General features: G+C 31.5%; 1 long non-coding RNA gene across 1 annotated transcript; it reads left to right on the top strand.

The window, feature by feature from the left end:
- Positions 1-4,000: 4,000 nt before the first annotated feature.
- LOC143045010 (uncharacterized) lies at positions 4,001-9,821 on the top strand. The gene is made up of 3 exons (XR_012968842.1): positions 4,001-4,399; positions 5,405-5,468; positions 7,116-9,821. It is a non-coding gene; the product is annotated as an uncharacterized LOC143045010 (long non-coding RNA).
- Positions 9,822-10,355: the final 534 nt, after the last annotated feature.

Here is a 10,355-nt window from a genome sequence, read left to right as displayed (position 1 = left end):
TCTATGTTCAATAGCTATATATACGAGGGTTGTCCGTAAAGTTTTAGGACTATCTCAATAAAATATTATTTACCCGTTCGACATAAATAAACCAAGTATATAACGTATTTCATGATTTTCTGATTAAATGTGCAAAATTTTATTTCAGTACCTGCTTGAATTAAATAATCGCATTTTCTTATCAATTTTAGAATCTTAGGAAACTCTCACCAGCACTCAAATAAATATTTCTGACGTTCCGACGTTCGACGACGTCAACATTTTAACTTTTCTCAACGTAGTCCCCTGTCAAAGCAACTCATTTTTTTACATCTTTTTAACCAGTAATTAAATATTTTCTCAAACCGTTCTGTTTTTATTTTAAAGAGTATGTTCATACACTCCTGTCTAAGTTCGGGTATATCGTGGAAACTTAGTCCACGGAGAAAATATTTAATATGCGGGATACCGCAAAATCTATTGGCGCTAAGTCAGGGATTTACGAGGGATGTTTCAGACATTGGAATCCAAGTAAATCAATTTCTAGATGAGTTTTTAGAGAAGTAAGGGCCGGTGCATCGTCTAGGTGACTGTTGTTTAGTTTTCGAATCGTAGTTATGAAACCAGCTTATGTCGGATGTAATTATTCTGTCTAGAAATCGTATGCCACCACGAGGAATTTTGTTTAATAAATTTTTTTGACAATTCCATTTTTTGTTGTTGTTAAATGTCCTGCTATATGAAGTCGCAGTACCCATCTATCACATACTCGATTCATATTTAAATCATTTGCTGAAATGTAGTTCGCTGTATACTTAGAAATGTCACATTTGTCTGCAACTTCGCGAACTGTTTGTCGCTGGTCATTGTTGATAACGTTTAGAACTTCATAACTTCATTTTTTATCGCATCTGATACTCTGTAAGATGGCCATCCTTCCGGCCAATTGTCTTCAAGATCGTCTTTTCTGTCCCGAAACCTTTTGTACTTCTTGAATACCAATGAATGACTAACTTTGTTATGTTTCTCATACTGTTTTAAGATTTGTGTGTTTCTTTTTGGCGTGTTTCCTATGTCTATAACCGCCCGCTGCTCCATATTTCACGTAAATTTCCCTGTGACGATTCTGGATTCAATGATTCAAATCGAGATTTCTCCGCTATTTCGAAATTTTGAGCATTCAAATTTATCAGGTGTTACGTCATGACTATTGTCGACGTCACAATATAAGTTTCATGTCTATTTTGGTTCATTTTGAAACTTACAATAACAAAAATATGAAAACACCAGCCTACATGTTATGTGATATTTTCTCCATGCTCCGGATCCCTATTGCTTATGTTTATATGAGGTCAGTGTTGTTATTTCGCATTTAAAATTGGACAATTATTGATCTAACCGAACTAGGATATGGTCAGGAATAAGGATATGCAAAAAGAATTTACCTGACATGCTATTTTTACGCAGACTACAGCTTGTCCACGAACTTTAGAGACAACCCTCGTATAGTACACATGTACATATAATACCAAGTTATCAGAAACTTCCTTGCTTACATAATGCATATTGAAGTATTCAAAAAAGATTTCGCATTACAAACTCAGTGACTCTTTATAAAACTCTGAAAGATAAAACGATTAAATGAAACAGGTAAACACAGATTTTTGATATCGTTCATTTACCCTCCTCCTTTGATTATGCATCAACGTCATCTTCAAATATACTAGGAAAATGACAGAGCTAATGTAAAATTCTAATACATTTACAATCTTTTCTTAAAAAACTATAAGATTTCCTGAATTGTAATTTACTTTACGAAATGGATCAATTCGGTTAATTTTTCGGCAAAGTTAATGTTAAAAAACGAATGATTATCATATTATACACAAATTTGAGACATATACGATTGTCAAAGATGGCATTCCCAAAATTGTTAAATTCATTTCAATGTTTAAGAGTTGTTTTGTTTAGGTATATCAATTTGTCATCAAACTCAAACTTCGTTTTACTTTTTACTTGAAAGAGATAATCTATTTGTTTTATTTTTTTTCAGCTGAAGTAAATGGTTTGTTAAATTTGGATTGTTTACATTTAGAAGTGAAATACAGGAAAGTTAAGTATGTGCCATTGCCTTGTAATTTCACGTACACGGCCATCTGCAAGCCCAAACAACCAGGAGATCAAGCCGTCATTAGACAGTGTCAAACTAGTAAATATTTAAATTTGTATATTTCTTATGTATATAAAACTTAGGTGACATTTTATAAGTGTCAATGCGACAAATTTAAGGCAAAGTTCAATTGAAATGAATTCTACCAACAATAGACAATAGTACGGCCTTCAACAATGTTAAAACTTCCAACCGTATAGTCTTAGCTTGCAGGCTCAAACATGAAAAATACGGAATTATAAAATTGAGAAAATTTACGGCACAAAACAATAAACGAAAAACAAATAGGACAAACATCAACAAACAACAACCATTAAAATACAGGCTCCTATCGTGGGTTAAACATGTTGTTAAGCGATTAGTCCTCCCCTAACCTGTGGCAGTTGTGTAACAGCACATAATAAGAAAAAAACTATTAAAATCAGTTGAAAATGGCTGAACTCATTATATCAATTCAAACCATTAAACATGTCTTACAAAATCTCAGACCGGACAAAGCAGGGCACATCCCTGACAACAAAAGATTAAAAGTACATATCTGAGGTTACTGTCAGTTGCTGATAGCTAGTTCATCGCCAATATCAACTAATAAAAGAAACCATGTTTCTATGACTAATATATCAATCAGTACACATACAACATCCAATTAATTTGGTATAACGACATCCAGAGAAAAACATGACCTTGTGCTATGCCAAAACATTTGTATCGACAGATTTTCGAACTGTACTAGTTCTTTAGAGTTAAGAAAAACGCGAATATTAACAATAAGAACATTGAACTAAAAGGCATTTGTAAAGGAAAGGCTAACGAGATATTCAAACTTATATGCCAAAAACATTCTGAAAAAAAAACCGACTAAAATATCAAAAACACTTCACATAACACAACATTAACAACTAAATACTGAGCATCGCGAGCTCGACCAAGTCACAGGGGTGATGTTCGGTGCTCCAGAAGGTTATTGATGTATTTATAGCTTATAATTTAGGGTCATCTCTTGCTTAACACAATTTTCAAAGTCAAGAGGCAAATCAATGAACCAAACATTAACTGATGAATGGCATAATCTCTATAAGTCGAGACTTGATGAGTCGACAGGGTTTTATGATAAAACAGATTAGGATTCTTTTTTTAACTTGAAATTATCTTTTAAAATAGACTATAAAAGGCAAAATATGGTACAAAAAGTACCGAAGCCGAAAGGGGACAAAAAAAAATTAGAAAATATTTTTTTTTAAATTCGAGATCACGATATAATAATCCGAGATCTTGATATAACAATTTCGTTTTATCGAGATAACGATATATTTTTCATCGAGATCTCGGTAAACGGTAATGTTTTATCGTGATCTCGAATTATAAAAAAATATTTTCTATTTTTTTGTGTCCCCTTACGGCTTACGTACAAAAAGCTAATATTTATATCAATTGTTTTTTTTTTGTTTTTTTTTTATTATTAATTGATTCTTAACTGCGTCATGTCCAATTGCAAAATACTTTTAGCATATTCGACTCATACTCAGTCACAACAACATTGACAAAAAAAAAAATAGATAAATATATAAAACGTTCGAGTGATAAAAACTAGTTAAGGTAGAAATTTGCAACACATTGAACTATAAAGATATTTATATAAAACTTAATCATGATATTAAAGTTTTAAAATATAAACATATTTTTTTTCAAATATTTGATTGGTCGATCAATTTTATCTGAAAGAACATGTAACCACATATTTTATTCGATATATTAATGTCTAATAACATAGTCATTTTATCATGATATTATGCTATCATCTATTGTATGTGAGGGTGGCTATACAGATTTAATTCCCTTTTACAGACCATGATCCCACCACATTCACAACAGATGAAGCAGAACACAGAACTACAGCATTCAACAAACCAGATCCCACTTCCATAACTCTTAGCACCGAAACAGAGTTTATAACAACATCACTGGCTACCATGTCAACACATATTATATCGACGACTTCAGACCATACAACTATCATTCCATCATCCCCGAAGGGTTTGTCGACAAAATTGATCTCAAGTGAACGCTCGTTTGTATGGTCTAGTTTGAAAACTGTTTCTACTTCCTCATCGCAAACAAGCATAAGCGATAATATAATCAGTACGTATATGGAATTAACTACCTCAGACGCACAGATGGATAACGATGACAGAACAGTGGCGAATGAAACTATAAACAATGGTTTAGTTTATAGTATAATTTTTTCATTAGGTACGTTCTCAATTCACTAAAACAGTTTCTTACTTATTCCATTTTGAAAACATTCTAGCAGTTCAAGCCTAGGACTAGCGGTTTATTCAGTTCCACCCTGAAACTGTGTTAAAATTATGTAATACAGTTCTATGAAGGATAAATCTGTCATTCATAATGACTTGTTCAAACAAACTTGATCTTAACTGACCTGCGACTAGACTACAACGTCTCTGTCATTTGTACAACATATTTAGCATTTTATTTTTTTTAAGGATGTTCGTTACTCTGTTTAAAAATAACAAGCTTTTTAAAAGACTTATAAATTGAAAGTATATGAATAAAGAAACAAAAAAGCAGAAAAAAATGGAGAGTCCGTGTGCTTGTTTTCGCGATATAAGCTGTTAAAATTTGGCGGGAAATAATTCTTTCAAGATTTTTCTTTCCCTTAACATTGGTACCTTTTATGTTTAAACAATTCCTTAAATGAAAGGCGAAAGCTATCAACGAGATATTCAAAGTCATCAGTCGAAAACACAATAAACACTAGCACTGATAATTGTAATGCATATAGAACAACACATATCAAAGCAAGAGCGACACGAACTATTTTAAACAAAACTGGGTTTCACTCAGATGCTCTGGATTGGTAATCAGAACTTTGCTACACGTTACATGTAGTCTTGAAAATTCTAAATCATAGTGACTTGAAATAAAATCTCGTTTGAGGACAATAACTCTTGCTGGGCGTCTTCTGATAAATGTTGGAATATCAAAAGTAGGAAGATACAAGGAATACCAGTAAAAATGACTGTTAATAAGATCATATTTTAGATATTTACGACGGACGACAACCTCGACAAAAAACGACAACGAACCCTAAGTGGTGGCAACAGCACCCATGAACCACACAAAGGGTCATGTCACCTAAGATTTCCCTAAAATAATATTTTAACTGGTGATTGAATAGATTATTAGTATTAAAATGGTTCTTTTATAACTATTAACATGATTTTGTTATTTCAGTTCCAGCCGCTATTGCATTGGCCATTTTAATAATAATGGCAGTACTTATAACTGTAGTAAGAAGGTATGTTATAAGAATGTTCATGCCCAAATGTAGTGTACTGTTATACAATACATCGAATATATGCATTGCAATTGCATGAAAATAACTTATTCTAAAAGATTTGTTTTCTGATAGATATTTCATATTGTACAAACTTTGATTAATAACAGGTCAAATGAATAACTGTTGTTCTCCCGTTAATACACCTTATCTTGTAATCTTTTACAAAATGACTCTATCATTCGTAGGAAATTATCAATAATGATATGGATAATAACACAAGTATCTCATTACTTGACACTTCAATCTTGCTTTTATAATCCATCAGGAGTATACATGTAAAGCTTAGAATCTGTCTTTAAAGTTTTTCAAGAAGCAGAAAGTATAAACCCATCGAGACAACTGTATTTTGCGTAAGGCGACCTATAGTTGTTAATGTCTGTGTCATTTTGTCTCTTGAGGAGAGTTGTCTCATTCAGTCATATACCAAATCTTCGTTTTCATATTGTCCTTTCTCATAACAATATAAAGTTGTGTTAGATTGCCAATGAAACAAATTTCCGCCACAGACTAAGTGATTTGCTACTGCATGTCACCAAACGGTCTTCAACAATTGATACATGTAAAACCCATACTGTATAGCAAGGCATACAATATCCGGACAACTTCGTTTATTAAAAAAGCAATACTAGTAAACAAAAACCAAATTAAATATACAACAACAAATGACAATCACTGAAATATAGTTTCTGAAAACTTGTTCAAAACCTATAACAACTAATGAAACAATTATGAATTCAAGACCACGACTATATCAATCAGTACACATCAAATGGATTAAGTATAACAACGACTTTATAAACAGTCAAGTGTGGAAAAGATTCGCATCTGTCATTAGGGAGAACAAAAAAAAAGCTAAAACCAATTCAATTACAATCTGTATATTCTATCAAACCTGAATGAGTTTGATGGCATTTCATAATTATATACTAGTATTTACTTCGAAAAACTTATAATTTATAAAAACTTGGAATCCAGTTTTGCATCTAAGCCCTTCATATCTTCTCTCAGTAATAAAATGATAAACTAGAGCTGTAAATTTACCATGTCATGCTGATAAAGGAACAGATAATATAAATAAACAAAGATATGTTCAAAACAAAAAGCTGAGTTTCTTAACAGTAGAGATGATAATACACAATGTGTCCAGATTCTGATATTCAAACTCCAGAACAGGAACAATGAAAAAACCTGATTTCGACATTTTTATAACTTATCAGGAAATCAAAAATTAAAAAAAGGATGAAGGAAAGTTTGTGGTGTTATAGTTACCTATTTTTCATTTGTCTTATATGTACATGTTTGCAATTAACTAAATATTCAACTTAATAAATATTGATAATTATTATGTATTTATTATTATTCGATAATTTCTTCCCGCAACAATTGCCACCTATTATAAAAATAAAACAGAACAAAACATGTGGTAATCATCTACAATCAAACTTATAGTTGAAGTGACAAATCTATTTGACAATTTTTTGTTTTCCAAGTGGTGTAACTGATAAGTTTTTTTTTCAATTTCCTTGGCTTAGATGTAGGACTGAATCAGGATAAACAATTGTAGCTTGCTATGTTATTAGTGAATCGCTTGTATTTTTTCTTTAGACGAAGAAGGGAGAAAGCCCATCTAGACAGAAATGGACTTCAAATCGAGCCTGGCGCAATACAACCGATGATTGCATATGAAAAGAAGTCAAACGGTAACCAACAGAATCATTTGAAGACACAAGATAGAGGAAATCCGGAATACCAAATTTATGATAAGGCGGATGATCAATATCAACATATTGATTTTGATGTACGAAAGAAAGAGCCTGAATGTTTCGAAGCAAAAAATGGTTATGCTATGGCAACGACATCATTTTTGAAGCCAGATCAGGAAAATCAACCCACCAATAGGGCCTTAAAAGTTGCTATTGCAAAACGTGCAAAAATGCTACGAACATCATTACATTACCTTCAAGGCCAATTTTCAAAGCAGAAGTCTGACAAAGAAAATGTAGCATATTGTGATACAGCAATAGTTCACACCAAATTTCTGTATGACACACCACAACAATCTATGAAGCATGTCAACAAACCTTAGTACACTGCAATAATTCACACCAAATTATTTTATGACACACCACAACGATCACAATTCTTATTACACTACAATAGTTCGCACTAAATTAACATATGAAATACCAGAATGATCTATAAAACATGTCAATAAACCTTAGTACACTGTCTGAGCGATTACAAATTGTGTCATCGAAATCAATTTGAATTTGAATTGGGAGCTCAAATCCAAGACACATTATCCTAAATATGCTTTTTAAACAATGTCATGACAAACAAATTTTAGTCCTTTTAAAGCAAGATTTTTTAACGTTCCAGAGCACTTGATATCACTCATTACTTTCAGAGAGTTTGAATTTTCTCAGTTTTTTTTATAGTATGTAGTATTTGTGGCGTGCTGTTTGCCTTTTTGTTGCCATTGATTTTGACGGTAATGATGTTATTTTAAGGCATTCTGATTTTTGTATTTTTGACCTAGTGTTTTCCTTTTCTTTTATTTAAAGATTTTAATCGTATATCTTATCGGATTTTTTTCTCAATTCAATACATTGTACAGGTTTCATATCTTTCAAAACCGGCTAAAACTATTAAGGTTTAAAACATTTTAAACATTTTAAATTGTACTGTTTTCCAAATTGTGCTTGCATTTTCGATCAAGATAGTGTGTTTAAGCTTTCGTTAGAATGATTATGATGTGTCATTTTCCTTTACCTTGTAAAGTTTGTCGACTTTTGCTTTTAATAGAAACATACAATATTCATTTTAATATTTGTGTTTTATATTTCTTATCATGCTAACTTATTCTGTTGAATATTTGACCATTTGCACATATTGTTATATAATATGGTAAAGATGTACATAATAAACGATCTTGACATATCATATCAGATTTTAACAAGAGAAATAAATGTATTAGTGTAAAATTATTACACCAGGGTTTTCGATATCACATACTAGTCAAAACATTTACTAAATTTTATCATCGGTATAAGGACGTCATTCTTAAATATAGCTCAACATGCAGACTTCTTATACGTTCAGGTATTTCACATCCGATATTTTATGAAAATATTCTTTATAAAGCACAAAAATGTCAGTATTCACCTCAGAAGCTAACAAAACCTTTAAAATAGATTTATTAAGAAGGGATATAGTTACGATACTGTTGTCAGGTCATTAAAGGTTGCATATGTTGGCGTTAATATTGATTCACTTATAGGGTCTTTGCATCGGAACTAAACTCATTTATTTAAAAACCAGTTGTTGGCATGACACGGTTTATGTTCTTCTCATATATGTTATGATGGTACGATACTAAACCCCTCACGGGAAGGATTGTGCCTGATATTCATATGATGAAGACATAATCTTTCAATAAGTTTAATTGAAGTCTGGAGCTGGCATGTCATTTAACTGCTACATTTTGTAGTAGTCTAATGTTATTTATGTATTATTGTCTTTTTGTTTATTTTCTTTGCTTACATCTTTGACATCAGCCTCGGACTTCTCTTGAACTGAATTTTAATGTGCGTATTGTTATGCGTTTACTTTTCTGCATTGGCTAGAGGTATAGGCAGAGGGTTGAGATCTCATAAACATGTTTAATCCCGCCGCATTTTTGCGCCTGTCCCAAGTCAGGAGCCTCAAGCATTTGTTAGTATTGTATCATTTTTAATTTTAGTTTCTTGTGTACAATTTGGAGTTTAGTATGGCGTTCATTATCACTGAACTAGAATATATATTTGTTAAGGGGCCAGCTGAAGGACGCCTCCGGATGCGGGAATTTTTCGCTGCATTGAAGACCTGTTGGTAATCTTCTGCTGTTTTCTTCTCTATTGTCGGGTTGTTGTCTCTTTGACACATTCCCCATTTCCATTCTCAATTTTACCTTGACATATCTTGTAATTTATAAATGTATATAGTGTGCTCACCAATCTAATGAAAATGCTTAAATTTTATAAAGATAAATGATTAAATTAATGTATTGTGATACTCGAATAGATATGAATACAACTATTACAAACGTTTTATTAATAACGCAAAAAATCTTACACTTTTTTTTTTTATTTCTTTACTAAGGTTCTGTTTTACATTTCAAGTCTAAAACGACAGTGTTTGCGCTTTAATATTATATTTCATTTTTTTTTTTTTTTATTATTTTAAATTGAAGTGATCACAAATGATTATATACATGTATGTTTTATGTTTGAATGTATGAAATGAATATAAATAAATTGTTTAACCTCACAATATATAGATTAATATGTTCTTATTTTCCTGATCTATACTCGTTTTAGACTATATGGTCTATTTCACATGTTCAACCAAATTCTTCTTAATTGGTAGTTCAATGAAACAAAAGACAAATATTAAGTGTGATGCGAGTTTGAAAAATCAAGTCGCTTTATAAACAACAGAAACATGTTTATGACATATGTGATAATAGATTATTAAGCAGAATTAAGAAAAAATAAATTTAAATTATTTAAATTTGGCAGAGTACTGCATATGCAAACGTACTAGCATATTGGGCCTTGTAACGAATCGAAATGTATCTACCAACAAATCTGTTCAACCTCTGTATTAAATTTACATTTGCCCATTGACTTACAGTAAACAAACATTCAACAAACTTGTTAAGAAGTCGGCCTATATACATGCAGAACAACCATACCAGTAAAATGGACTTTTAGTGTTTTATTTATAAGAACACAATTACAGCGCTAGCATTACATGTAATTCATTCATTTCTGGATTTGAAACTAAGATCATCTACACTGAGAG

The sequence above is a fragment of the Mytilus galloprovincialis genome, chromosome 9 (assembly GCF_965363235.1).
Source record: "Mytilus galloprovincialis chromosome 9, xbMytGall1.hap1.1, whole genome shotgun sequence".
Taxonomy (NCBI): domain Eukaryota; kingdom Metazoa; phylum Mollusca; class Bivalvia; order Mytilida; family Mytilidae; genus Mytilus; species Mytilus galloprovincialis.
The sequence above is the reverse complement of the archived record's forward strand: the minus strand, read 5'-3'. Positions and strand labels throughout refer to the sequence as shown.